The 27,674-nt window shown below is 35.2% G+C and overlaps 1 protein-coding gene across 4 annotated transcripts in view; it reads right to left on the bottom strand.

The window, feature by feature from the left end:
* The window catches only part of LOC105473258 (MGAT4 family member C), a 935,225-nt gene that overhangs the window by 479,608 nt on the left and 427,943 nt on the right, over positions 1-27,674 (bottom strand). For all 4 annotated transcript variants that reach the window (XM_071071338.1, XM_071071335.1, XM_071071336.1 and 1 more), the window contains one exon: positions 26,496-26,604. The gene's annotated coding sequence lies outside the window, so the exon portion shown is untranslated. The remainder of the gene's footprint in view (positions 1-26,495; positions 26,605-27,674) is intronic.

The raw sequence follows: 27,674 nt of genomic DNA, 5'->3' as shown, positions 1-27,674 counted from the left end.
TCAATGCCAAGAGAGTAATGATAATATATTGGCATTTATAGAAGGTGTGAAAGTTTTCAGATTCAAAATGTTGTCACTAATATTAAACACAATCAAAAACCTGCGGCAAATGGAGACAGAGAAGGCCATGAAGTGAGCATTCTCATCTTTGAATGTTTGTTAACAAAAACTATTACAAAGGGCTGCCAAAAAAAAAAAAAAAAAAAAAAAAGGTTGCACAAAGGACATCACAACCTTACAGAAAAATTACTTCTATAAGGAATTCAACCCAACAACTACCTTTTCAACCTCAAACGGGAATTACCCTGATTATTGTACCCTGATCTTTGTAGCCAAGGATAATTATTTCTGATACGGTTTAGAATTGTGCCTACACCCAAATCATGTCTGAATTGTAATCCCCAGTGTTGGAGGAGGGGCCTGGTGACAGGTGATTGGATCATGGAGGTGGACTTCTCCCTTGCTATTCTCGTGATATTGAGTTATCACAAGGCCTGGTTGTTTAAAAGTGTGTAGCACGTCCCACTTTGCTCTCCTCCTCCTGCTCTGGCCATGTAAGACATGTCAGCATCCACTTTACCTTCTGCCATAATTGTAAGTTTCCTGAGGCTTCCCCAACCATGCTTTCTGTGTAGCTTGTGGAACTGTTAGCCAATTAAACTTCTTTTATTTATGAATTACATAGTATGAAGTAGTTCTTTATATTTTGTTGGTGAAAAAATAGCAATGTGAGAATGGACTAATACAAAAAAAGGTAGTGAGAGTGGAGATTTGCTATAAAGATACCTTAAAACATGTAAGCAACTTTGGAACTGGGTAACGGACAGACAGTTTGGAGGACTAAGAAGAAGACAAGAAGATAAGGGAAAGTTTGGAAATTCCTAGAGACTTATTAAATAATTGTGACCAAAATGCTGATAGTGATATGGACAGTGAAGCATTCTGAGGGGATCTCAGATGACTCAGATGAAAATGAGAAACTTATTAGAAACTGGAGTAAAGACACTCTTACTATGATTTTGAAAAGAGCTTGGCAGCATTGTGCCTCTGAGCTAGGGATTTGTGGAATTTTGAAATTTGGAGAGATGATTTAGGGTATCTGGTGGAAGAAATTTCTAAGCAACAAAACATTCAAGATATATCCTGGTTACTTGTAGCAGCCCATGTTTATATTTTTTAGCAAAGAAATGAACTGGACCTAGAAATTATATTTAAAAGGGAAGCAGACTATGAAAGTGTGGAAAAATTGCAGCCTGGCCATGTAGTAGAAAAGAAAACTCCATTTTCTGGAAAGGAATTAAAACTGGCTACAGACATTTATATAAGTAAAGAGGAGCTAAATGTTAATAGCCAAGACAATGGGTAAAGAGCCTCAGAGGCGTTCACAGCAGCCCCTCCCATCATAGGCCTGGGGGCCTAGGATGGAAGGATGGTTTTTCAGGCCAGACCCCGGGCCCCACTACTCTGTACAACCTTGGGACACTGCTCCCTGCATACCAGCTGCTCCAGCTTCAGCCATGGCTAAAAGGGGCCCTGAAATTTCTCAGACCACTGCTCCAAAGAGTGCCAGCCATAAGGCTTGGTGGCTTCCACATGGTGTTAAGCCTGCAGGTGCACAGAGGTCAAGAATTAAGGCTTGGGAGCCTCCACCTAGATGTCAGAAGATGTATGGAAACACCTGGATGTCTAGTCAGAAGCCTGTAGCAGGGTTGGAGCCCTCATGGAGAACCTCTACTAGGGCAGTGCAGAGGGAAAATGTGGGGTTGGAGCCACCCCACAGATTTCCCACTGGAGCACTTCCTAGTGGAGCTGTGAGAAGAGGGCCACAATCCTTCAGACACCAGAATGGTATTTCCACCAGCAACTTGCACCATGCACCTGGAAAAGCTGCAAGCACCCAATGTTAGCCCTTGAGAGCAGCCATAGGGGCTGAGCCATGTAGAACGAAAGAGGCAGAGATGCCCAAAGTTTTGGGAGCCTAACCCTTCCTTCAATATGGCCTGGATGTCAGATGTGGAGTCAAAGGAGATTATTTTGGAGCTTTGAGATTTAATAATTGCCCTATTGAGTTTTGGATTTGCACAGGGCCCTATAGCTCCTTTGTTTTGGCGGATTTTTCTTTTTTGGAATGGGAGTATTTAACCAATGCCTGTACCAACCTTGTATCTTGGAAGTAACTAAATGATTTTGATTTTACAAGATAGTAGGTGGAAGGGACATGCCTTGTCTCAGGTAAGACTTTGGATTGTGGACTTCTGAGTTAATGCTGAAAGAAATTAAGACTTTAGGGGACTGCTAAGGAAGGACGATAGTATTTTGCAATTTGAGAAGAACATGAGATTTGAGAGGGACCATAGATCAAATTATGTAGTTTGTATTTTTGTCCCTACCCAAATCTCATGTCTGAATTGTAATCCTCAGTCTTGGAGGAGGGGCCTGGTGGAAGGTGATTAGATCATCAGGGTGGACTTCCTCCTTGCTGTTCTCACGATAGTGAGTGAGTTATCACAAGTTATAAAAGTGAGTTATCTAGTTGTTTAAAAGTTTGTAGTACCTCCCCGTTCACTCTCTTCCTCCTGCTTTGGCCACATAAGGCTGTATTTTTTATATTTACTCCAAGGTATTTGGGTTTTGTGATTGCAAGAAAACAGTGCTTTTTAACTTATTTGTTCTGATTAAATAAAATTTTATGTTAAATTGTGTGTTTGATAAATAATAACAAAATTGACTTTTGTATACTGAAAAAAAAAGTAGTTGGAATAAGAATGGAGGGAAAACAGACCAGCTGTAGACATTTCATAGATAGAACTATAATTAATGTGGGAAGTACTATCGAGAAAGAGAAGAGTGAAAGATGACTTCACTCTTCTGAGTTTCAGCTAAAAATTGAAGTGAATAGCTAATAAGAGACAAAGAAGCTTGCTCAGAGGAAAATGAATGAAACAAGATGTTGAGCCTCAAGGTAAGATGCCTAATAAACTGAATACAGGACTTTGAAACTCAGGAGAGTATACAGAGTTAGAATCGTAAGTTTGCCAATGAGAAATTGACAGTCATCTTACTAAATTAGGTGAGAAGGGACAAGATCTGTTGTTCAAGATATGGGAATTGTAGATTGGGCCTGTGTGGAAGTTTTCTTCTGAGAGATTTTATTGCTGAAACAGAAAAGGAAGAGGCAGCTGAGAATCAGAAGACATGGGAAGTGTTGGAAATTAGAGCAGAGCAGAGATGTTATAAAGTCGAAGATTTGTTAGAGTAATTTTTTCAAGGGGAATAAAGTAGAATGGTAGTGTTACACTAAAGGGGTCTACCTAAATTATTGCTTATGAGTTGAACTTAAACCTGGTCAGCAAGTGTGTGCAGTTTTATTTTGCCATCTTTAGCTTCCCAAGTATTGGCATACTTAAATCCAGGGCTGGATTTAACCTGGTGGGAGTTTGGACACGTTAGTGTAATTTCAAGGGGTTCGAGGGAGAGTAGAAGTAGGGATAGGGAAAGAGAAGTAGGAGAAGAGAGAATTGTTTTGTTCAGTAACTATTTTTTTAGTAACCAGAATTGTCAGCACATAACATACAGTTAAAACCAAGTTTTTACTGCCTAGAACAAAAAGCATTTCAAGGAAGAAATTGCTCCAGCAAAATGCTACAGCAAGTTTTTTTTTTTTTTTTTTTTTTTTTTCCTGCAAGTATATGAAGAGCAACTTGAATAAAGAGTTGAGAAGAGAGATAGAAAAAGGTAATTAAAATTCATTTTGATAGTTTTTATTTATCTAAATTCATATTAAGAATGAAAATCTTGAATTAAATTGACTATTGTGGGAAATAAACCTGAAGAAAAAATAAAGAAAGAAACATAAAGATTCTAAGAATGGATTTTAATTAGTGTTAAACAAGTTCTCAAACCAGAAAGTCATATGCATTAATCAATATAGTGTAAAGAAAAATTGATTTTTGTTTTTTAATTATTCTCCTCATGGACATAGTGTTTACAATATTATGTGTGATCAGCAAAATGTAGCAAGTTAATCCTATTCTCATAAGAACAATTTCAAACTCAAGAGTCTCCTTTATAAAATGCAGGGCACGTAATGGTTACTTTTTTATTGATTTAGACAATATATGAGTTGTCAGAAAAAATCCCATTTTTAAAATCTACAACATGATTTCCTAACTGTAGGTGTTTTAAAACAATCATTAGTTACTTTTTAGAGCCAAAATAAATTCACTTCATGTTGAAGACCTATAATCCTAATCATTGTGTCTTTTCTTGTTTTTCTAACTAGTGTACCTTAATGGCTGACTGCTCAAAAGGAGATTAGATGTTTTGCTACAAGTGTACTTGTTACAGGGCTGTTTCATATTGAACCAGATGGGGAAGAACTGCTTATTAATTCAAGCCACTTTTTTTGGACTGACATTTCCCTAATTTCATCAGTAGAAGTAGCAGCTATTTTATGCTGCTGCATTCCGTGTAATTAATGATAGTTCATTTTATAGACCAATGTCTCTTCTCCCTGCAAAACAAGTTTAACTCAATGTGTGACTGAGCACTATTTGTACTACAGCAATAAGCATCTGTAACAATGATCTATGTCAAGATGCATCTTGAGTTTCAACTGGTGATACCAGACAAATCTCTCCTTTTTAAACTTCCCCCTCGCCATTCCAGCAGCAGCAGATAATCCATGGGAACATTACGGGGGTAGAAAGGAATGAATGAGAGGCAAGGTGACACCTGGACCTCAAGTCTCTCCTGGACTTGTTTATTCTGAATGTCTATCAAAAGAGAATTACCGGCCAGGCGCGGTGGCTCACACCTATAATCCCAACACTTTGGGAGGCTGAGGCAGGCAGATCACGAGGTCAGGAAATTGAGACCATCCTGGCTCACATGGTGAAACCCCGTCTCTACTAAAAATATAAAAAAATTAGCCGGGCATGGTGGTGGGTACCTGTAGTCCCAGCTACTTGGGAGGCTGAGGCAGGAGAATGGCATGAACCTGGGAGGTGGAGTTGGCAGTGAGCCGAGATCATGCCACTGTACTCCAGCCTGGGCAACAGAGCGAGACTCTGTCTCAAAAAAAAGAGAGAATTACCTCTGTACATCAGCAAACATGAATTACAGAGAAGAATTTAGTCAATTCCAGGTGTTGTAATTGTAGTAAAATTGCAATAAGGCCTGGAATGACATGGATGTAAGACTTCCTTTCCTCCACTCTCATGCATTCTACATTATTTATACTAATGGTATGCTAGACCTTACGTTAATAACTAACATACAAAGATAATTACAACATGGTGCCTGTAAGAGGAGGGAATAATAACTGAGAGAAGAGATAATCAGTCAGTGGACATAAAAACACACAGGAGTATCATGGATATATGAAGAAGTGATTTAACAAGAGCTTAGTGCAGTAGATGAGGCCTGTATCATTAGGACTTTGAAGCTAATTTAAGTTTGAGGATTTATTTTTTCCTATACACAATGGATTCATCATAAACGATTAAAGATTTTTAAAGCCAGAGAATGATATCTCAGTATTTGAATTTTAGAAAAATCATCCTGGCAAAACTGTGGAAAGGATCAATGAAGATACAAAACCTTGAAATAGGGAACCTATCAAGAAGAATTCAGAGAGGACTTCATAGGACTCTAAGAAAGAACATTTGGAGCGGTTAAAAGGAAACTAACAATGTATCAGAATAATGGGTATGTCCATATAACAAATAAAAAACCTATTTTAATTTGTGTTCAACTGTAAGCAAATGTTGATCATTAACAATCTTTGACATGGCAGTTACAATGGATTACTGGAGGAAAAACTCTAATTACACAAAAAAGATTTCAGGAAATATAACCAGGTGAGGATGACTCTAAAAGGAATAATAAGCCTAGAAAGAGAATGTCATGAAATGCTATTTAGAGGGGAAAATAGGCTTATATAAAATGAATTTTGAACATTTTTGTATAGAGGGATATGTGTACACATTTGTATATAATAGACCAAAAATCTAATAGAGACAGAGATTGAAAATTGATCAAAAGAAGAAATATTAGTTAACTAAGTCAAGATAACTAAGAAAGAGTAGACAATATGCTAAATCTGTTGGAAATATTTCTTATTCAAGTGAAGGATCATGTTTTCTGGCTGAGATGGAAAAAAAAATGTGATAAGCTTTTCAGAATAAATTAACTGTGGGATGGAAAAATTTACATTCTGAGATAAAAATTTTTCTTTATAAATCAGTATTTGATTTAATTATGAATCAGGTTTATATTAAAGTTGTAAGGGACTTTTAGACAGAATGCTAGAGATTTGTAAATGACTGTCATGCAAAACAGAAGACAGAATAGCTGTGACATTAAGAAATATTGATGAGAGGCACTGGTAATCCAGTTCAGGATTGACCCTACACCTGGATATTGGCAGCAATCTTATTCGTTTCAAAAATGTTTCGAGACTATATGGTTGCATTTGGCTAGATTAAAGTGCAAGAGAGTAACTAGATTAGATCCTGCAGAATAACAGGAACAAATAAGTAGGAGTATAATGGAAATGGCACTTGATATAGAACTTGTGGGTTTTGGATGAACACACAAGGAAGTGTAGCCAGGAAGAAGTTGTGAAAAATTAGGAAAAAGACCAAATAAGAAACAGCATGCTCAATGTTATGAGTTGAATTATGTCACTCAAAAGATATGTTGGTGTCTTAACCTTTGGTGTCTATGGCTATAACCTTATTTGGCATTAGGGTCTTCATTGCAGATGTAATCAAGTTAAGATGATGTCATTGGGCTGGGCCTTAATTTAATATGAATTCAGAAGCCAGAAAAGGCAAAGAAAGATTATTTCCTACAGGTTTCAAAAGAAACATGGTCCTGCCACCACTTTGCTTTCAGACTTTTTTTGCCTCCAGAACCATGAGACAATAAATTTCTGTTTTTTTAAGCCATCTTGTTGCAGGAAGTCAGGGATCCCAAATGGGGGAACCTGCTGAAGCCATGACAGAATAACATAAATTGTGAAGATTTCATGGACATTTTTTAGTTCTCCAAATTAATACTTTTATAATTTCCTATGCCTCTTTAATCTCTTAATCCCATCATCTTGGTAAACTGAGGATGTATGTTGCCCCAGGACCCTGTGATGATTGTGTTAACTGCACAAATTGTTCGTAAAGCACGTGTGTTTGAACAATATGAAATCTGGGCACCTTAAGAACAGGATAACAGCGATTTTCAGGGAACAAGGGAGATAACCTTAAAGTCTGGCTGCCTGTGGGCTGGGTAGGACAGAGCCATATTTCTCTTATTACCAAAAATGGGTAAAAGAAATATTGCTGAACTCTTTCCCCAGTAAGGAATATTAATAATAAACAGCCCTGAGAAATGAATGCATTCCCGGGGGGCCGCTAAAATGGCTGCTCTGGGGGTGTCTGCCTTATGTAGTTGCAGATAAGGGATGAAATACGCCCTGGCCTCCTGCAGCACCCCCAGGCTTGCTGGGATTAGGACATTCCAGCCTGACGAATTCTAGTCGGACCAGTTCTCTGCTCTTGAACCTTGTTAAGATGTTTATCAATGACGATGTGTGCACAGTGGGACATGGAACTTCATTAGTAATTCTAGTTTCACCCTGACCTTGTGATCTCACCCTGACCTTCTGCCTTTTGATCTTTTGTCGCCCTTGAAGCATGTGATCTCTGTGACCCACACCCTATTCAAAGACTCCCTCCCCTTTGAAAATTGCTTCTAACAACTTGCTGGTTTTACGGCTCAGGGGGCATCACAGAACCTGCTGACATGTGATGTCTCACCCAGACTCCCAGCTTTAAAATTTCTCTCTTTTGTACTCTTTCCCTTTATTTCTCAGACTAGCTGACACTTAGGGAAAATAGAAAAGAACCTACATTGAAATATTGGGAGCTGGCTTCCCCCAATACATCTAATTTATGGTATGTTGTTACAACAGCACTAGGAAACTAATACAGCCAATAAAAATTATCACCAACAGTCTGCATTGGTCAACTGGTTTTTAGAATGCAGAGACAACTAACTAGTTTAATATTTTATTTTATTTTTTTTTTCAAAATTGGTTGGTTTATGAGATATATGATAAGAATATAGATAAATGGATTGAGCAATCATTTGCACACTGAAATCTTAAAATATTTTAATGTTTTATATTAAATAAAATGACCACAATGACCAATAGAATGACCACAGTGTTCTTCAGTGTTGAAAGAATTTAAATTTTCGATACTCTTTTAGGCTAAAGTATACCTTGTTAAAATAAAGTAAAAACATAAGTAATCATGTTTTATGCTTAAATGTTGAAAAATCTATTGATGGAAATTTAATTGCATTTTCTATCCCAAACAAAGCACATACAACTAGTAATTCTATTTATCTGCTTTAGTATAATAGTAATTTAATAAAATTAGAATTTATATACATTAAACAAAATATATTAGAATTAAACATTCACCCTGACTGTGAATGTGGGTACCTGTATATATTTTTGACTTCTAAATGCTTGACATAAATGATTGGCTTAATATTTAAATTTTTATGCACTTAAATTAATTGAATGAGATGTATTTATAGGCAGTATTTACAACAGGAAATTTTATTGCCACCATACATTATGTATATAGCAGGGACGAAGAAAAGATAAATACTTTATTTTAATAATAATATTAATGGTGATGATGATGATAATAATAAGACCTTGGATTTAATTAGTGCTTATTTTCAGATGCTTTACATGGACTAATTTAATTATCAAAAGCCAAAAAATAAGCAAAACTACAAAGTAGCTACAATTACTATGCTCATTTGTCAATGAAAAAATTGTTGCTTATAAACTGAGTTTCTTGCTCAACATTAGACAACTAAGAAATGGTGGAGACAAGACTGGAGTCCTATCGCATTCCAAAACCTTTATGGTTAATAAGTATATTATTTGAATACATTTTGTAAATACGTATTCAAAGAGTATACATTATTTGCACAAACTTTTTTCAGCTATTGAAAAATAAAAGCCATTTAAAAGGGCTATTGATAAAATACTCTACAATTTTAATATTCTCATTTCAAATGCTACTCATGACTAACTGGAGGTAGACTGAATGATTAGAGCATATGATTTGTGAATCATTCATATAAACATAAGTCTGGTGGTTGATGGATGGCCTGAGTTTTTAACACGTAAGAGGTAATAGGGGCTGGGCGCAGTGGCTCATACCTGTAATCCCAACACTTTGAGAGGGCAAATCACCTGAGGTCAGGAGTTTGAAACCAACCTGACTAACATGGTGAAACTCTGTCTCTACTAAAAATACAGGCATGATGGAGCATGCTTGTAATCTCAGCTACTCAGGAGGCTGCGGCAGGAGAATCTTTTGAACCAGGAAGTGGAGTTTGCAGTGGGCCAAGATCCTGCCACTGCAGTCTAGCCTGGGCAACAGAGTGAGACTCCATCTAAATAAATAAATAAATAAATAAATAAATAAATAAATAAATAAAAAGAGGTAATGAATAAGTATTCATTTTTGTTGAAAAAGTGAATAAGTGAAAGTATAAATTAGTATTTAGAGAATATTGCAAAGAATTGAGCTCATCAGCAACTAATTGCAAGGAGGACCAATAAGGAGAAACAAAGTTTAAAAAGAGTAAAGCATCATGTGAGTAGATGGAAGAAAGAGTATTAAACAAATTGCAAATATAACTAGCTAGGGAAGGAAAGAAAACTGAAGAAAGTTGATTGGATTTTGCCAAGAAATCACTTATGTCATTGTAAAAATAATGGTGGAAAGTTGAGGTCAAATATTCTGCTGAAATTACTTCCTAGAAAAAATGCTCATATTTTTGTGTCACTCACAACTTTCAGACCTTTCTCTAGTTTAAAGAGTTATTATGGTTATTGCAAAACATTTCTGTTACAGAACAGCAAAACAAAATCTTTTCCAAAATTTCATCTATATAGTGGGTTTCAATCAAATGCATTCATGAGGGAAAAATATAACATTATTTCTCCCTCCAACTTTTAAAAGTTCATGATCTGTTATATAATTATTACCTAAATATGAGGTTATTAATATAGAATTTAATAAAATTTTAGGATTTCTCATACTTAAGATAATTTCTTCAACCTTACAGATCTGTTAAAACTTTCTGCTGAAAGTCCTTTATCCAAAACACTAATTCCAAGGACTTTAACCAGTAATATTAAAAATCAACAAAGAAACTTAGTTTTATTTCAGCCTCTTTGAGATATACATACATATATATGTACATATATCTATACATATATAAATTTTAAATTATATATAAATATATATCACATAGATAATTTAAATTTGAATATTATACAAATTAATATTACCAATTTTGCAACTCAGTGAGTTTTCCAGCTTCCTAAATCAAGGAATAAATTAAGAGGCCTATTCTGAATTCTGAAAGGGGACCAGAAGAATAAAAACATGACATTTTAGTCTTATACAAATTTTCTGAAGGGAGTAAAAAAGAAGTAAAAATAGAGCAATAGATAGTAATATTTTGGTACTCAAGTGGAGATTAATGGACAAGGCCATTTTACTTCCTGAAATTTTCTTGTAGGGGATGGTAATAAAAGAAAAATGAGACCTAAACACTCAAGGAATCAATGTGTTTGTGATATTATGAAGGGTGTGTTTCATAGTACTACAGAAGGAAGGCTAATATTGACCCTATGTATTAAGGGAGTTGTATCAGGGCATAGAAAAAAGCATGGGTAGAGGTTATTTTGTATGTTATGTGCAGCAGCAAATGTGAGGAAAAAAGAGATAGGAAAAAACACTACTAACACATAGCTTAACTGTGACTGTCTTTCCCATAGTTTAGGAATTGCAATAAAGCCTATATATATATATATATATATATATATATATATTTGTTTAAAGTTAACCAGTTTAAGTAGGATTCTGAAACTCTAAGTTATTCATGTAGACTTTGAAAAAAAGAAATGCTTTTTACAGGCCTGGTGTGGTGGCTCACACTCATAATCCCAGCACTTTGGGAGGGTGGGGTGAGGGAATTGTTTGACGCCAGGAGTTTGAGACCACCCTGGGCAACACGGCAAAAACTTTTGTCTCTAAGAAAGATTTTTAAAAATTAGCGAAGCATGTTGGCATGTGCCTGCAGCCCCAGTTACTCTTGAGGCGGAAGTGAGCCCAGGAGTTAAAGGCTGCAGTGAACTATGATTGTGCCACTACACTGCAGTCTGGGCTACAAAGCAAGATCCTGTCTCATAAAGAAAATTTTAAAAAATATATTAAAAATACATTTTGCAAGTGTTTACTGTTTAAGCTAATGCATAGGTAGCAAGACTATTCCTTGGTTCTCTAAATTTGCAATATTTATAGTACCACAAAATAGGCTGGGCCACGTCTTAGCAGCTCATAATATGAAGTCATTGCTGAGATGAATTGCAAATACTACCAGTTCAGCTCCATAAGAAATAAACCATATAAAAATTCATAGTACTTTAAAAACCACATTTTGCTTTGAGATGTATAACAACTTTCATTCCAAGATTCCTAATATTATAGTTTAAAACAACTTTAGTTTAGAAATATATCCAGTTCCATATAGCTGCTACTTGAACAGTTTGGCCATAAAAAACAAGAATACATATTCTCTCTCTCTCTCTCTCTCTCTCTCTCTCTCTCTCTCTATATATATATATATATATATATATATATATATATAATTTTTCTGGTAAAATCTGAATTATAGAAGTTATGCTGCATTCCTTTCAAATTGGTTCACATTTCAAAATTCCTTTTAGAGTAATAAAATATAGTGAGACATTGTGAACCAATCAAACTTTAATGTGAGGTAGAATTTGAGTAGCCTCTTTGGAAAGTAGAATACACACCTTTAAACTTGGATCTTCTTTGTCCTGGCTTTTGCTGACTTTTGAATGTCTCTACAGGATAGAAGTAAAATTGAGCATTTCTATGTAATAGTATTAATGATCAGATAATAAATTACACACACACAAAATTGTTTAGGCTATACCTATGGTTCAGATAATTGTTCTACCCCTTGCTGGTAAAGTGACATTTAGATTTGCAGAAGTTAGGCGCATGGTACATTCATCAAATTCATTGTTCTTTACATATTGATTGATTAAACTGAGGCTCATACCTTTGGTTCTCAAAAATCTGTCTTTTTCCAGAGGTATACTTTTTCCCAAATAACCCTATTTAATGATTTGCCAAGCAGCCTATGTTTTTTAAAAGACCTTGGATTCTCTGGGTGCCATGGCTCACACTTGTAGTCCCAGGATTTTGGGAGGCCGAGGCAGGCGGATCACTTGAGGTCAGGAGTTCAAGATCAGCCTTGTCAACATGGTGAAACCCCCTCTCTACTAAAAGTACAAAAATTTGCCAGGCATGGTGGCAGGTGCCTATAATAAAAGCCACTCAGGGAGACTGAGGAAGAAGAATCGCTTAAACCCAGGAGGCAGAAGTTCCAGTGAGCCGAGATCGCCCCACTGCACTCCAGCTTGGGCGACAGAGAGAGACTGTGTCTCAAACAAACAAACAAAACTTTGGATTAAAAACCAAATGTAAAATGTAAAGAGAAAAATGTAAGTCCCACATATCGTGTATCTAGTACATAGTCAAGAAAATAAAAAGTATATAAATTTGAAGCATAAGCAGAAACTGTAAGTCTTCATTTGTAAGTCATTCTGAAGAGTCACACTCAACTTCTTAAATGTATGATAAAATCAGTTTAGGCAGAGAAACTAGGTTACTTACTAGTGGTTTGTTACAAAATATGTTTTCCTTGAATCTAGGCTTAGAAATGGGGTTTTATTCAAAGATAAGACAGAATGATACAAATTGACAGAATGATGAAAATCAAGGAGGACACAACTCTAAAAAAATGGAGATAGCATTAATATTAAATATTCAACCATCCCAAAACCTTTTTACTCAAATCTACCCTTTAACCACTCCTATCCTTCTTTACTCCTTCTCTCACCCTAGCTTAAACACAAGGTTAACTGAAGTACAAAATTCTGTCAGCAAGTACATAGCCACTGTTCAAAACCTTGGAACTATAAGAAGTCCTGGATTGTTGCCTTAATTATTAAAAATACACTTACGAGAAACTAATTTATTTTCAAAATTTACTCACAGATCAGTTAAAATAACTTCAATAACGCTGAAACAGTCATGCATTTGGAAAACTATCATTTTTCAACCCTTGACATCTTAAAATTTGCTATAGCTTATAAAAACAAAAGCAAACCAATATCTCTGGTTGTAAGAATGTGCTGTAGACTAAATCTAATGGCCAACATGCAACTTCTGTGTCAAAGAAATGACATTTTAAAATCAATTCTCATGCCTATGCGATTTAAATTTAAAAAGAATCTCAAATTAAATTTACAAAGAATTTTAAAAGAATTTAAATTACAATTTAAATTTTGATTTAAAAAGAATCATAACATTTAAAAAGAATCACAAAATTTATATATATATATATATATATATATATATATTTTTTTTTTTTTTTTTTTTTTTTTTTTTTTTTTGAGACCTAGTCTCGCTCTGTCGCCCACGCTGGAGTTCAGTGGCGCGATCTCCTCTCGCTGCAAGCTCCACCTCCCGGGTTTACGCCATTCTCCCGCCTCAGCCTCCCAAGTAGCTGAGACTATGGACGGCGCCCGTCATTTTGTTTTTGTAATTTTTTGTATTTTTAGTAGAGAGGGGGTTTCACCGTGTTAGCCAGGATGGTCTCGATATCCTGACTTCGTGATCCGCCCTCCTCAACCTCCCAAAGTGCTGGGATTACAGGCGTGAGCCACCGTGCCCGGCCTCTATTTCCTTTTCATAAAATAACATGGGTCAATATTCTAGCTAATGTGACACAATTCAATAAAGATATTGTAGAATAATTTAAAATGTAATTGTACTGGTAATTAGTTTCCATTTCAATATACTCTTCTGAAATTGCTGTATCTTATTCTGGAAAAAAAACCAGAGTATTTTGGTTACCATGACAAACCAGTTTTTCTGCACTGCATCTCTCCAGCAAGGGCTTAACATATCTGATATGTCATAGTCAACATTCCTACTAATCTTTCCCACCAGTGTCAAGTGCAGAGAGCTATCGCCTATTCATTTTGTTGTATAGTGGAGGAAGAAAGATGTAGAATGGGCAGAAAATAATCTGCACAAACATCAGAATAAAATGAGCTTTCTGAGCATAGACACAAAAGAGATGCAAGTAGAATTAGAAAATCAGCTGTTTTCTGAGATTTCTTTTGCAACTCTTTCTTTGCCTGTACTGTTTGCTTGAATGTAAATTACTCTTAATTTTATTATATTACTTAATTATTGAATGTTGTAACACTAAAAAAAAATTTCTATTTGTATCAAAACTTTATATATTTCACTGCATCATAGAGTCAGGGTGCATTAAATAAAACACTATTAAATATTAAATACTTTGACATCTATGAAGCAATACTATTATTGTCATCTAACATATAATTATGGAATATGTTAGCATGTGAGTACTCTAAAGAAAAAACTAAGAAGTCTCAGAAAACATAAGGTAACAATAGTGTTTACAATTTTACCAACAGTAATGGAATTTTCTATGATAGAACAACTAAAACTTTGACTATCTACTATACAGTTTATTCTATTGAGTATTTGTGTGCAAATGTTTGCATGTATAGCACATGTACATGTATAAATGTATGTGTGTGTGTACAGGGCATATAGTGTAATAATTGAATTATATTTTAATATAATTTTAGTTTAATGATACTGGAAATGACTCATAGTAGAAAGAATTGAAAATAAAAACCAGAAAAGTCCAAAACTTGATGTGTAAAATATCCATTCATAATGTATTGAACATTACATTACATTATTATCCATTCATAATGTCTTACATGTAAGGAACTATTAGTGTGATTCTTCACTTTAGAATTGGCACTCTCTTGGTCAATAATGAGAAAGCAAAAATAAAGATCTTTTTTAAAAATGCATCTATTTAGAGCCATACACAAGATAGATATTTTTAAAAGGAGCCTCAAAGGGGTAGGACATAGGGAAAATAGGTGTGACTATGCTTTCGAGAGATACAAAATCTTCCACTTGGAAATATTTGCAAAACTAAGTTTTGTTAGTATAGGTTAGCAAATCACACACAGAAAAGGCCTGATTATTTGTGTAAGGATGTAAGAATGCAAATTAAAGAGAGATCTCTCTTCATAGTTTAAACTTTGTTAACCAACATATATAATAAAACCTTTGATAGAAGGAAATAAAAATTAGAAGCATTGTGTTTAAAATTAGAAGAACCTAGGTTCCAGAATCATCGCAGCCACCTATTAACATCTTTAAACCTCCATTTTGTCACCTGTAAAAGAAGAATCTTAATAGTGCTGATTGTTGCATTGTTGCTGTTAAAAGGTTTAGCCTTCTCTTTAGATTTTTGTCCCCTACTCTTCCAGTCATCACAGGGAGTGCACTATGCCTCCTCCATTTGGTTAGAACCTCTCTTATGTTTTATTCAGTGTTCTTTTTTTGCCTGAAATAAAATGTCTTACCTTTCTTTTGATATGAAAAAATGTTGGCTATATACTTTTTTTTCTTTCTTTTTCTTTTTTCTTTTTTTTTTTTTTTTGAGACAAGAGTCTCGCTCTGTCCCCCAGGCTGGAGTGCAGTGGCCGGATCTCAGCTCACTGCAAGCTCCGCCTCCCGGGTTTACGCCATTCTCCTGCCTCAGCCTCCCGAGTAGCTGGGTCTACAGGCGCCCGCCACCTCGCCCAGCTAGTTTTTTGTATTTTTTTAGTAGAGACGCGGTTTCACCGTGTTAGCCAGGATGGTCTCGATCTCCTGACCTCGTGATCCGCCCATCTCCGCCTCCCAAAGTGCTGGGATTACAGGCTTGAGCCACCGCGCCCGGCTGGCTATATACTTCTTAAAAATTATATTTAACTGTTAGGATTCAAGGGTACCATTCCACCAATTCACTCACCAAACTAGTTTCAGAGTCAGATCTGAGCAATGGGTGACTGTTCTAAATAATACCTCCCCAGCCTCTGAAGTAATGAAATCCATTGATTCCTAAGTGGGGATGACTGGGCAGCATGAATAGCATCTGCATTATAAATACTTATATAGAGCTTAATCTCTTATGCCAAACACTATTCTAAGAACATATTGATTAAATCAATTAATTCTTATAACAACCCAATAAAGGAGGTACTATTATATATATGTGTGTGTGTGTGTGTGTGTGTGTACATGTATACATATGTGTGTGTGTATATATATATACTTTAGACAGAGTCTCGCTCTGACACCCAGACTGGAGTGCAGTGGTGGGATATCTCGGTTCACTGCAACCTCCGCCTCCAGGGTTCAAGCGATTCTCCTGCCTCACCCTCCCATGTAGCTGGGACTACAGGTGCGTGCCACAACGCCCGTATAATTTTTTGTATTTTTAATAGAGACAGGGTTTCACCATGTTATCCAGGATGATCTTGATCTTCTAACCTCATGATCCACCTGCCTCAGCCTCCCAAACTGCTGGGATAACAGGCATGAGTCACCGTGCCTGACCCCACATTTTAAAATAAGTCTAGCGTGAGATAAAGTACCTTATTCAAATTCCCATACCCATTAAGTGATAGAATCTGAGTTCAAGCCTAGGTAGCAACGTGGTGGCTCCAGATTTCTTGCTCTGAACATTACACTATGCAGTCTTTCATCATAATTTAAGGAGAATGAGAAATACACTGACTTGATATTTTCAAAACTGTTTAATATGGTTTGGCTCTGTGTCCCCACCCAAACCTCATCTCTAATTGTAATCCCCACGTATTGAGGGAGGGACCTGGTGGGAAGTGATTGGATCATGGGAGGTGTTTACCCCGTGATGTTCCCATGATAGTGAGTGAGTTCTCACGAGATCTGATAGTTTAAAAGTGTAGCACTTCCTCGCTCTTGCTCTCTTGTTCTCTCTCTCCTGCCAACACGTAAGACGTACCTTGCTACTCCTTCACTTTCTGCCATAATTGTAAGTTTCCTGAGGCCTCTGCAGCCATCCAGAACTGTCAGTCAATTAAACTTGTTTTATTAATAAATTACGCAGTCTCCAGTAGTATCTTTATAGCAATGAAAAAACAAATTACCATACGGTTATACGTATCATACCTCCATTTGACTACTTGCATCCTAGCACTGTTAAGCTTCAGATAGTATTGAGAACATTTTCTAATGCCTTTGGCTCCAAAATCTTGCACCAGTCAAAATCTTGCACCAGCCAGCAAAGCAAATTACATGATGATCCCTTTCCAATGAGAAGACTGAAATATTGCATGCATATAACTTTACCAATATCTTGGGTATTTCCAAGATGAATGAATGGATATTAACTTATATTTGTATAACTAAAAACTCATTCTGATTATTTCTTTTAATTTGCAAATGACTTACTGTCTTTTAATATTTAAATAGTGTTTTAATAAAATTAATAATTAAAATAATTTATGCCAATATTAATAATCACATACTCCAGTCCAGAGTATGCTCATGATATATTTTATCTCAATAAACTAAAAATTAAAAAGTTTTCCTCTTTTTATGATAGAAGCAAACTATGTTAATGCAATATACATATTTAAATATCTGAGTATATTTCACTTAAAAACTATGTTAGAAGGATACAATTTATTTTGCAGTCATCCAAATAGGTAGTATACTATGGCATCTGCCCCTTAACAAGTCTCCTCTGAATGTGTGGTCCATCAGTCATTGACTCTCTGGGTAAAATCTATTTCAGCAATGTCCTTAGAGTATTAGTGTGTACTTTTAACTCAAGAAAATGGAAAACCTTACACTGCCATTCGTTTACCGATTGGCTCACAAGTTTTCTGCCTTATTACTAGATATTGAGAAAAGTAGACGGTGAACTATAAGAGTAAAATTATAATTATCATATACTGATCATTTATAAGGCACAAGACACTATAATAAACACATTTATCTTCTCAGTTATTTTCACATATAAAAAATAACAATCATATGTATAATAAAGTATCATTCACCTTATACAAATAAGGAAACAAAGGCTTAGGGACGTGAGGCAATTGCTCAGGCTAATTCAGCTAACCTGCAGCAGAAATGTTTCTGGAACCCAGGTAGATTGATTCAAAGCCTCTGCTCCAAATGCATACTCCATTCAGTGCTATATAAAGGCATGACTACAAGTTCAAGATAAAAAGAGAAATCACATCTAAGTATCCTGCTCAGACCCTCTTACACCATTGTCCTATTTAAGTGTCCATGCCTTATTAATGTCAGTTAACAAGAGAAGGAGGTATTGGTGAAAGAAAGGCCATCACAGGTTTGGGATACTATTGTTATAGGTTTGCTCTATATGCTTCTTGGAGGGAAAAGTGTGTGTTTCCCGAAAGTCCTACTACCTTTAGTGGGCAGCTTTGAAGCTTCCATTCTACATTTACACATAAATGGACATGTATTTCATAGTACTGTTGCTCTGACTTTGACTGTCTAATTACTGGAGAGGTAGAGAGTATTATGCATTATATTATAATGCTACATTAATAGAGTTTGAAATGTGCTAACAATTTTAATTAAGATAATTATAAATATTATAATTATAATATATATTTTCTTTTCACTTTTCATTTTTTCAAAAGGAAAAGTTAATAATATCATGCTTCTGTACTTAATGAATCATAATTTTGATTAAATTATAGAATTATTTCATTCTCCCATCCACCTTACACACACAGACACAAACACTTTCGCACACACATGCACATATGCACACACCCTCTTATCCATTCAGGAAGATAAGCTTTCACATCCTTAGTAGTCACATTCTTAGTTTGCCCAAAAAAGAAACTCCATTCCATTTATACTTGTGGAAATGAAGTATATCATTGCCATATGTTCTCTAAAATGTCATAAAAGGTGAACATTTCCATTCACATGGAATATTTAAAAGCTAATATAGGCTGGGCGCGGTGGCTCATGCCTGTTATCCCAGCACTTTGGGAGGCTGAGGCGGGCGGATCACGAGGTCAGGAGATCGAGACCATCCTGGCTAACACAGTGAAACCCCTTCTCTACTAAAAATACACAAAATTAGCCGGGCGTGGTGTCAGGTGCCTGTAGTCCCAGCTACTCAGGAAGCTGAGGCAGGAGAATCGCTTGAACCCAGGAGGCAGAGGTTACTGTGAGCTGAGATCGCGCCCCTGCACTCCAGCCTGGGAGACAGAGCGAGACTCAATTTCAAAAACAACAACAACAAAACCACAACAACAACCAAAAAAAAAAAAAAAAAGCTAATATTGTATAAAATCATTGGCTCAAATTAAAATATCAGATTACAGGAATAAACAATGCAGATATTACATACATTTTAAGATCGAATTATTTATTTAGATTATTTCATTTAATTATATAAAATAGATGTTATTATCTCCATGCTAAAGATGAGGAAATGCAGAGTGTACAGTCTAATTGCTCAAGTTCCTAACAACTGGCAAGTAATATAAGTAGGGTTTGAACTAAGCCTCTCTGATCCTAATGTACTCATTCTTAACCATGTATCTACAGAGAGCAAGATTGCAGAGCATAATAGAAAAGAATCTCTGAAAAGCGGGGCTCAGTACCTGACACTACAGGCATGTGCCACCATGCCAGGCTAATTTTTGTGTTTTGTTTTGTTTTTTTTTTTTTTGAAAAGGCTTTTTGTCATGTGATCTGCTTACCTCGGCCTCCAAAAGTGTTGGGATTACAGACATGAGCTACCACTCCCAGTCTCTCCTCTTTGACTTTTTGAAAGAGTTTGAGGATTGGTATCTGCTTTCTTTAAATGTTTGATAGAATTCAGCTGTTAGGGCATAAGGTCCTGGTCTTTTCTTGCTGGGAGACCTTTTCTTATTATATTCCCTTGTTAATAGTTTGTTCAGATTTTCTGTTTACTAATGATTCAGTCCTGGTAGGTTGTATGTGTCTAGGAATTTATCCATTTCTTATACAATATCCAATTTTTTGGCATACAATTGTCAATAGTATTTTCTTACATCCTTTTTATTTCTGTGGTACCTGTTATAATGTCTACTTTTTCATTTCTGATTTTATTTGAATGTTCTGTCTTTTTTAGTTATTCTAGCTAAAGTTTGACAATTTTGTTTCTTTTCAAAAAATGAGTTCCTTTTTTTTATCTCTTACGCTGTTTTTCTAGTCTTTATTTCATTTTCTTTTCTAATTCACTCTTTATTATTTTTTCCCATATGCTAACTTTGGGCCTAGTTTGTTCTTTTTCTATTAATAGTTCCTTAAGGTATAATATTACGTGGTTTATTTGAGATCTTTTTCTTCTTTTTTTTGTTGTAGGTACCTATTGCAAGAACTTTGCTATTAGAACTGCTTTTGCTGTATCACATAGATTTAATGTGTTGTGTTTCCATTTGTGTTTGTCTCAAGACTTTTAAAAAAATTTTCATTTTAATTGCTTCAATGACCTTTTGGTTGTTCAGGATCATGTTGCTTAATTTCCATATATTTGTGAATTTTCTAAAATTACTTCTGTTATGAATTTTGTTTCAAACAATTGTGTTTAGAAATATATTTGATATAATTTATATTTTTAAAAATTTGCTGAGACTTGCTTTGCACCTTAGCATGTGATCTATTCTGAAAAATGTTTTTTTGTGTGTGCTTGAGTAGAATGTATATACTGTTGTGGTTAGATGAAATATTTTGTTTATCTCTGTTAGGTCCATTAAATATAAAATGTTCAAGTCCAATGTTTCCTTGCTGATTTTCCGTCTGGATGAATAAAATATTTATGGTTGGTATGCTTTTGTTTTTGTTTTTCTCTTTCAGAAATCTGACTACATGATTCCACTCTCTCTTGGCCTGAAGACTTTCCGTTGAGATATTATTCTGATAGTATCTGATAGTAATATTCATACTCTTTCATATATGATGTGTTTCTTATCAGTTGTCCTCAGAAGTTTTTCTTGTCTTTGATTTTTGATTGTTTCGTTATTATATGCCTAGTTGTGCTTCTCTTTGGGTTGAATTTGATTGAAGACCTTCATTCTTTCTGTATCTGGTTATTGGCATCTATCCCAGACAAGAAAAGTTTTTAACCATTATTTCTTTAAATATGTTTTATTGCCTTTATTATCATTTATATCTTTCTGGAACTCCTATTATGTGAAAGTTTAATCTCTTGATGGTGTCCCATAATTACTGTAAACTATATTCCTTTATCTTTCTGCTCCACTTTTCTATTGAATTTTTCATTTCAGTCATTGTATTCTTCATCTCTAAGATTTCTGTCTGGTTCTTTCCTATTGTTTCTATTTGTCTAACTTCTTGCAATTTTGTATATTTTTTCAAATTTTACTAAATTTTATATTCATATTTTCTGGTACTTCATGGAACATCTTTTTTAGTATTATTTTGATTTATCTGCTACCAATTTCTAGATCTCTATTTCTTTAGGGTTCATTATTGAAGCTTTATTAGCTTCTTTTGGAGGTGTCATGATTCCTTGATTCTTCATAATCCTGTGTCCTTATGTTGTCTGCGCATTTGAGGGAATAGCCCCTTTCTTGGCCTTTACAGGTGTTCTCTGGCAGGGATACACATGCATTATTTAATCTAGCCTCTGATTTTGGAAAAGCTGGCTGGTGACCTCCTTGGGGAGGCAGAGCTTTCCATGAGATCTCTAGTTAGTGCGCCATTGACTTTGTTTGGGTGGGGTTGCTCTTTGGACTCTGATGTCCTATGGGAACACTGGCTTTGTTTGACTATAAAGTGGAGTTGCTGGGTGAGTACTGTGATGGATTTTGAGGTCAGTCACAAGATATGTACTCTGGTCAGTCAATTATGTTATTGGTGACCTGAAGTTGGGCAGGGCTGGAGGCTGGACTCCAAGGTTAGGTGGAGTCACTACTCTGGACAGGTGGATCCAGAGGCTATGGTCCTTAGAAATACACAATTAAGGATGTCCTCCCTGTGAATGTGGAGCCATGAAGTGGTTTTTTGGCTATGTTGAGAGGATTTGAGAACTCCCAACATCATCCCTAGCAGATCTAGACCCTATAATTTTCTGAGATGCGTGAAGATGGAAGTCTTCTTATTTGGATGGACTCCTCGGGAGGGCTTATATGTGGAGTGAAGATACTACATGATTTTCTGGGTTAAGTAGGTTTAGCCCATTTGCTTCTTTAAAATTCACAGAATTGGGAAGTTCCTTGCCTGGGCAAAGTCACTAGGAGTGTTTCTTGGCTGAGTAAAGCTGCTGCTTGTTAAGTTGCCAAGTTTAGCTGGTCTAGCCCCTTCATTTCTTCAAAGAGGGAGGAGATGGGCATGTCCTTGCTTAGGCAGAATTGTTGGGGTGGTCCCCGAGGTGGGGTGAGTTAAAAAGCATATAGGGACTCAAACTAGGTGAAACTTTTCATCATGCTTTTGAAGACACCTTACTCTGTACTGCATGTTGGCTATGAGGTTGACTGGTATCTGCAATTGGGCACCACAGCTAGCAGGAACACAGAGGTTCCACCATGATCCACTCTTGTTACTATGGTCTCTGCCTCTTTTCTTTGGTTCTATTTGGATCTGAGTGGTTTAACCATACCATTTTCCTTAGAGTTCCCTGTGAGGTAAGGACAGAGTGGGCTTCCTGGAAAGCATCTTAGAGTGCTAGGGACACATCAAAATAAAAACATGGTAAAACCTAAGCAAATATATTTCCAGGAGAGAGGGTGTTTTCACTGCTTGACCCCAAATCTCCCTTGACAAGTATACTGATGGTCCTCCATTTACAATGGTGTTGTTTTCCAATAAACCCATTATAAGTTAAAAATGCTATAAGTTAAAAATGCACTTAACATACTGAACCAACTGAACATCATAGCTTAGCCTCACCTATCATAAATGTTCTCAGAATGCCTCTGTTAGCCTACAGTTGGGCAAACTTGTCTGGCAACACAGTATACTGTAGAGTATCGATTATTTCCCATCATGATTGAGTGACTGACTGGGAGCTGCAGCTTGCTGCTGCTACCCTGCACTTCAAGAGGGTATCATACCACTTTCTATTGAATACGTATTACCTTTGCACCATTGTACACTAAAAAGTGTCATCTGTATCCACATGGAATCAAGGAATGCATCCAACAATTGATACATGCTATAGGGTTATGCTGTAAGACTGCTGATATTTTAAATAACTATAGAAATAAAGACTATAGAGAGAAGAGGAAAGAGCGAGACAGAGAGAGAGAGACAGAGGAAGTATTAGGTTCATTATTGTGTCCTGAGGAACGCTTAAAAGTGTACTCCACTCGAAGAAAAAGCTACCAAAGAAAGAGAAAGAGAAAAGAAAAAAAAAAATAGGAGAGTGTTAAGGAGGTAAAGGAAAAACTATCTCAAAAGGAATTGAATAGTCACCTTTTAAATACTGGTAGGAAACCAAGAAAACTGAGTGGACTTAGCAACAAGAAAATAATGTAACTACCTCAGAAAATTTGGAAGAATCACGAGGATTGTGCAAATTTAAAGAAAAATGAAGGCAAAGATATGGAAATGGTATCTGGAAAAAAACCAAAACAACAACAACAAAAAAACCATTTTGGATGTTTTTGTGAAGTAGCAGATACATGGATGGTATTTAGAGAGGGTATGTAGTCCCAGCCAAATATTGGTAGAGATGTGTAGTAAATATCAAGAGGTGTTTAATGGGAACAACTTCATGGAGAAAATAGAGGTAAATATTTGGAATAAAAATATTTATCAGGCAGAGGAGTATACCTGAGAAGTCACAAGTAGAAGAGATGGAAGTTGGGGTAATGCAAGTTGGGATACTTCTTCCCATTATAAATAAACGAAAGAAGAGCAGTATGAGGGCAGATTGGGAGGTAAGCTTTGTAGATTTGGAGGCAAAAGAACACAGGGGAACCCATTAAATGATCTGTATCTTCTCAGTGAAATGGAAAGCAACTTTATCAACTATAAGAAAAGGAGAATGAACGAAGCAAAGAAAATTTGAAGAGTAATAAAATTTTTTCTACAAAATATCTCTCTAAAAAGCAGATTTCTTAAAATATATCTAAAAGGAAAGAAAGTATAACAAAACTGTCTCATTTTGTTTACAATTAGAAAGCAATGAATTTGCATCCTATTTGTAAACTTTTTGTTTCATAAAATCGAAGTTATAAGAAAATTCCCAAATGAAATAAATCATTTTCCCTGGAGTGGGTATGAGGCTTGACAGGAAGATATCTTCATATAAAGCAGCCTCTAGTCTGAGCCATATAGTTCAGGTAGAACGTAGACAAGAGACAGTAGAAAAAGCAGCGTTCTCAAGATGAATAGCAAAAGCAAAGGCACAAAAGTAGAAAATGGTAGGATATCCTGCTGTGCCAAACTCATCAGGGGGGTAGAGATGCTATACTCGCTTCTCTTTCCTATCTTCCAAACTAAAGCATGTGTGTGTATATTAACAATTGTAGTTCCTAAACGTGAAGATAACAATGAAAAGAAAAAAAAACCACACACATATATTTATAACTATATATATATGATATAACTATATATGTGTGTGCATACATACACACACACACACGTATATATACCATTAAATGTGGTTCTTACCCTAGAAGGATTTTTTTTCTGTCTGAGATTCACTTAAAAGTTGGAAAGATATACACTAAGGGAATTGATACTTTATGTTGTTGCTTGCTGCATGTGCCTATAGCAACAAGAGTCTTTAAGAGTGCAGAAACCACAGAAATTTAAAGCAAATACTTTTTTTTTTTTTTTTTTTTTTTAACTACATGGATTCATGGTAACATAGTTACTGACTTATTTCCCTTAGCTCTCCTTTAAACTAGAATCTCTTTCGGAGGCAAGACTGTCTGTATTTCTTTCAGTGCAAGGTAAACAGGTAAAGATTTCAAATGGGTTGAATTGAATGCATGCATAATTTAAATGAGGGCAGAACAAGGGGAAAATGGCATTGCTAAAGTTTTGTAAGCTTATGCATTAAAGCATAGAATTATTTTTTACATCTGAAAAAATAAGTCTCATTGTATTCATTGTCATTACTGACTCCTCCTGACTTTACTATTTGTCCTTAGCCAAACCTTCACTATGAATTTGTTATTTTTATGCATATATGTTAAATCCTCATTAAATCTATACAGATGTTATGTTTCATTTAGTTAAGCTACTTATTTCCTCTCCTCAAAGCTTTCAGCAATGTACATAATCAATAAATACCTATTGAAGTTATCAGATAAGCATGAATTTTTATTGCAACCTATTAGACAGACATGGCAAGCTGCTTGTAACTTTGAAGCCTGGAAGCCTATCCTGGTGTAAACTCCTGAAAATAATCGTATTTAAATTTCATAGATGTATGTATAAATTAAAACATGGATGTAACTGAGCAACTTAAAAAGAATAAAATCTGAATCATACAAGTTTATTTAAAAAGTAATGTATCTTCAAATGTAGCTGTTTCGTTATAAAGTCTTTTTGATATTTATGTTATTGTTTTCTGAACTAAAGTTTACCAAGAAAATGAAAAGGAAGGGTCATATAAATGAAAATTAAAAGCTATAAATTTCCATAGGGATTACATTGCTTTAATATGCAAATGTGTAATTATCTAAAATTAATTTTCTTCATGTCAAATGTTACTTATATACATGTACATATTTATATACTTGTATATGCTCTCAATATTTATTGTCATTTTAGACTGATATGAATTCAGATAGTTTATAATACGTAGAGATTCTCATACAAATGTTGAAGCACATTACAGGCTGAAGAAATTACATGAAAAACAAAATTTTGTACTTTGTATATATGTGCACAGTTACAGTCTTTAGAGCTAAAGTGAGAAAACTATTCAAATAAACTCATCCAGAATAATCCCCAGCTTTTCCAATTTTAAATATAGAAAGAGATTAGAGTGGTCAAAAAAATATGCAAGTGAATCCAAAGGCCGAGTTTGGTGGTGGTGAGCTCCTGGGAATTAATAACACCATTGGTCAGGGGAAAAGTTAAACACAAGATTCACTCTCAGCCATGGTATTAGAATACCAATCTTTCTTCACTTCGTGCTGTCCAGGAGATCTACAGTATGAACATAAAATGACCTCACATTTCACTCAACAGAAGAGTAGTTTAAGACTCCCCTATGTCCAATACAAATTTAACATGTGCAATATGACTTAGTGTTTCAGTTTTATCTTGCTATAACATAAAGGCACAAAGCATAGTGAAAAAAATATTTCAAAGAAAAAACATTTTCTGACTTATATAACAGAGTCTCCTCTCCCTGACCACATTACGGTTTAAAAAGATTTCTTATCAAACTCTCACCATAGCAAAGAAAAAGAAAGCTTCTCTTACCAGAGTGGATAAAGCTTCAATCTTGCTATAGCGTTTTCTGCAGCTCTTGTTTGAAAGACAGATCCACAGCAGCTTTGTGCATACAAGTGATCTGGCTGATCCCCAGTTCCTGCACACACACAAAAAAAACAGTATAATTGGCTCTCAAAAAGGTGTTGTAAACATTCATCATGATGGCACTTGCATGTTGAATCTCGTGACTGTTACTCTAGTAGACTTTCTCCAAACAGGCCAATTACATTTCTACTTTCAATACAAGCTGTTTGGTTTGTCTGCTCGATACTGAGATTAATAGTTTTAAAGAAAGCATGCATTTGTGAGTATCTGTTCTATTACTATGTCTGAAAGTGTACTCTAAGATTAAAAATATACACACAATTATAAATCAAGATGATATTGTCTGGTACATAAATTTACTTAGCACCTATATGTCTTTATTTTTAAATTTAACAATAATCAGGCCAATATTAATGTACTAATGAGATATCAGTGTTATTAAGTCTCTTTCATTTACTATTTGATAAAACTCAAATGAACATTCTATATCTCTGCTTTGCAAAACACCCACATCAATAATGCCTCCAACATACCCCAGAGTCTGAGACCAAATGTGCTGCATTTCTAAGTCCATTAAATATTCCATGGTTTCTTTGCCTAAACCTTCAAAGTGGCCCAGATACAATCACATCCTTAAATTTTATGGGCGCAATCAAGAGGTCACAAAGCATTGACTTTTTAAAATTTTTACACATTCAATGTTTCTGGAAGCATTAACTCATCATAACTACAAGTGGTATATTCTTCTTATCAAATGAATATGAACACTACATCAAAAATTAATTCTCAATAAAAATAGTCTCAATTTGTGCCACTCTTTATAATGATCTAAGCAATACATTGATCTTACAACTATGTGATTATATAATCTTTGCCTTGCTTCCCATGGGTTTAAAGCCTGGTTAAGTGTTATCAGCAGTACCACAATGAAAAATATGAATTAACTGGATAGAGAGATTTTTTCTTTTTGCATTTTTATATCTGGCATCTTATTTTCCATCATGTATACAAATTAAGCAAGTGCAACAAACAATTTTGTGCAACAATTTATGATTGTAGAAATCTCAAAAAAATGATAACTTATGACAATATAATTCAGAGGATTATAGGTTGATATATACT

This window comes from Macaca nemestrina, chromosome 10 (genome assembly GCF_043159975.1).
Source record: "Macaca nemestrina isolate mMacNem1 chromosome 10, mMacNem.hap1, whole genome shotgun sequence".
NCBI classification, from domain to species: domain Eukaryota; kingdom Metazoa; phylum Chordata; class Mammalia; order Primates; family Cercopithecidae; genus Macaca; species Macaca nemestrina.
This window is presented reverse-complemented; position numbering and strand designations above follow the sequence as displayed.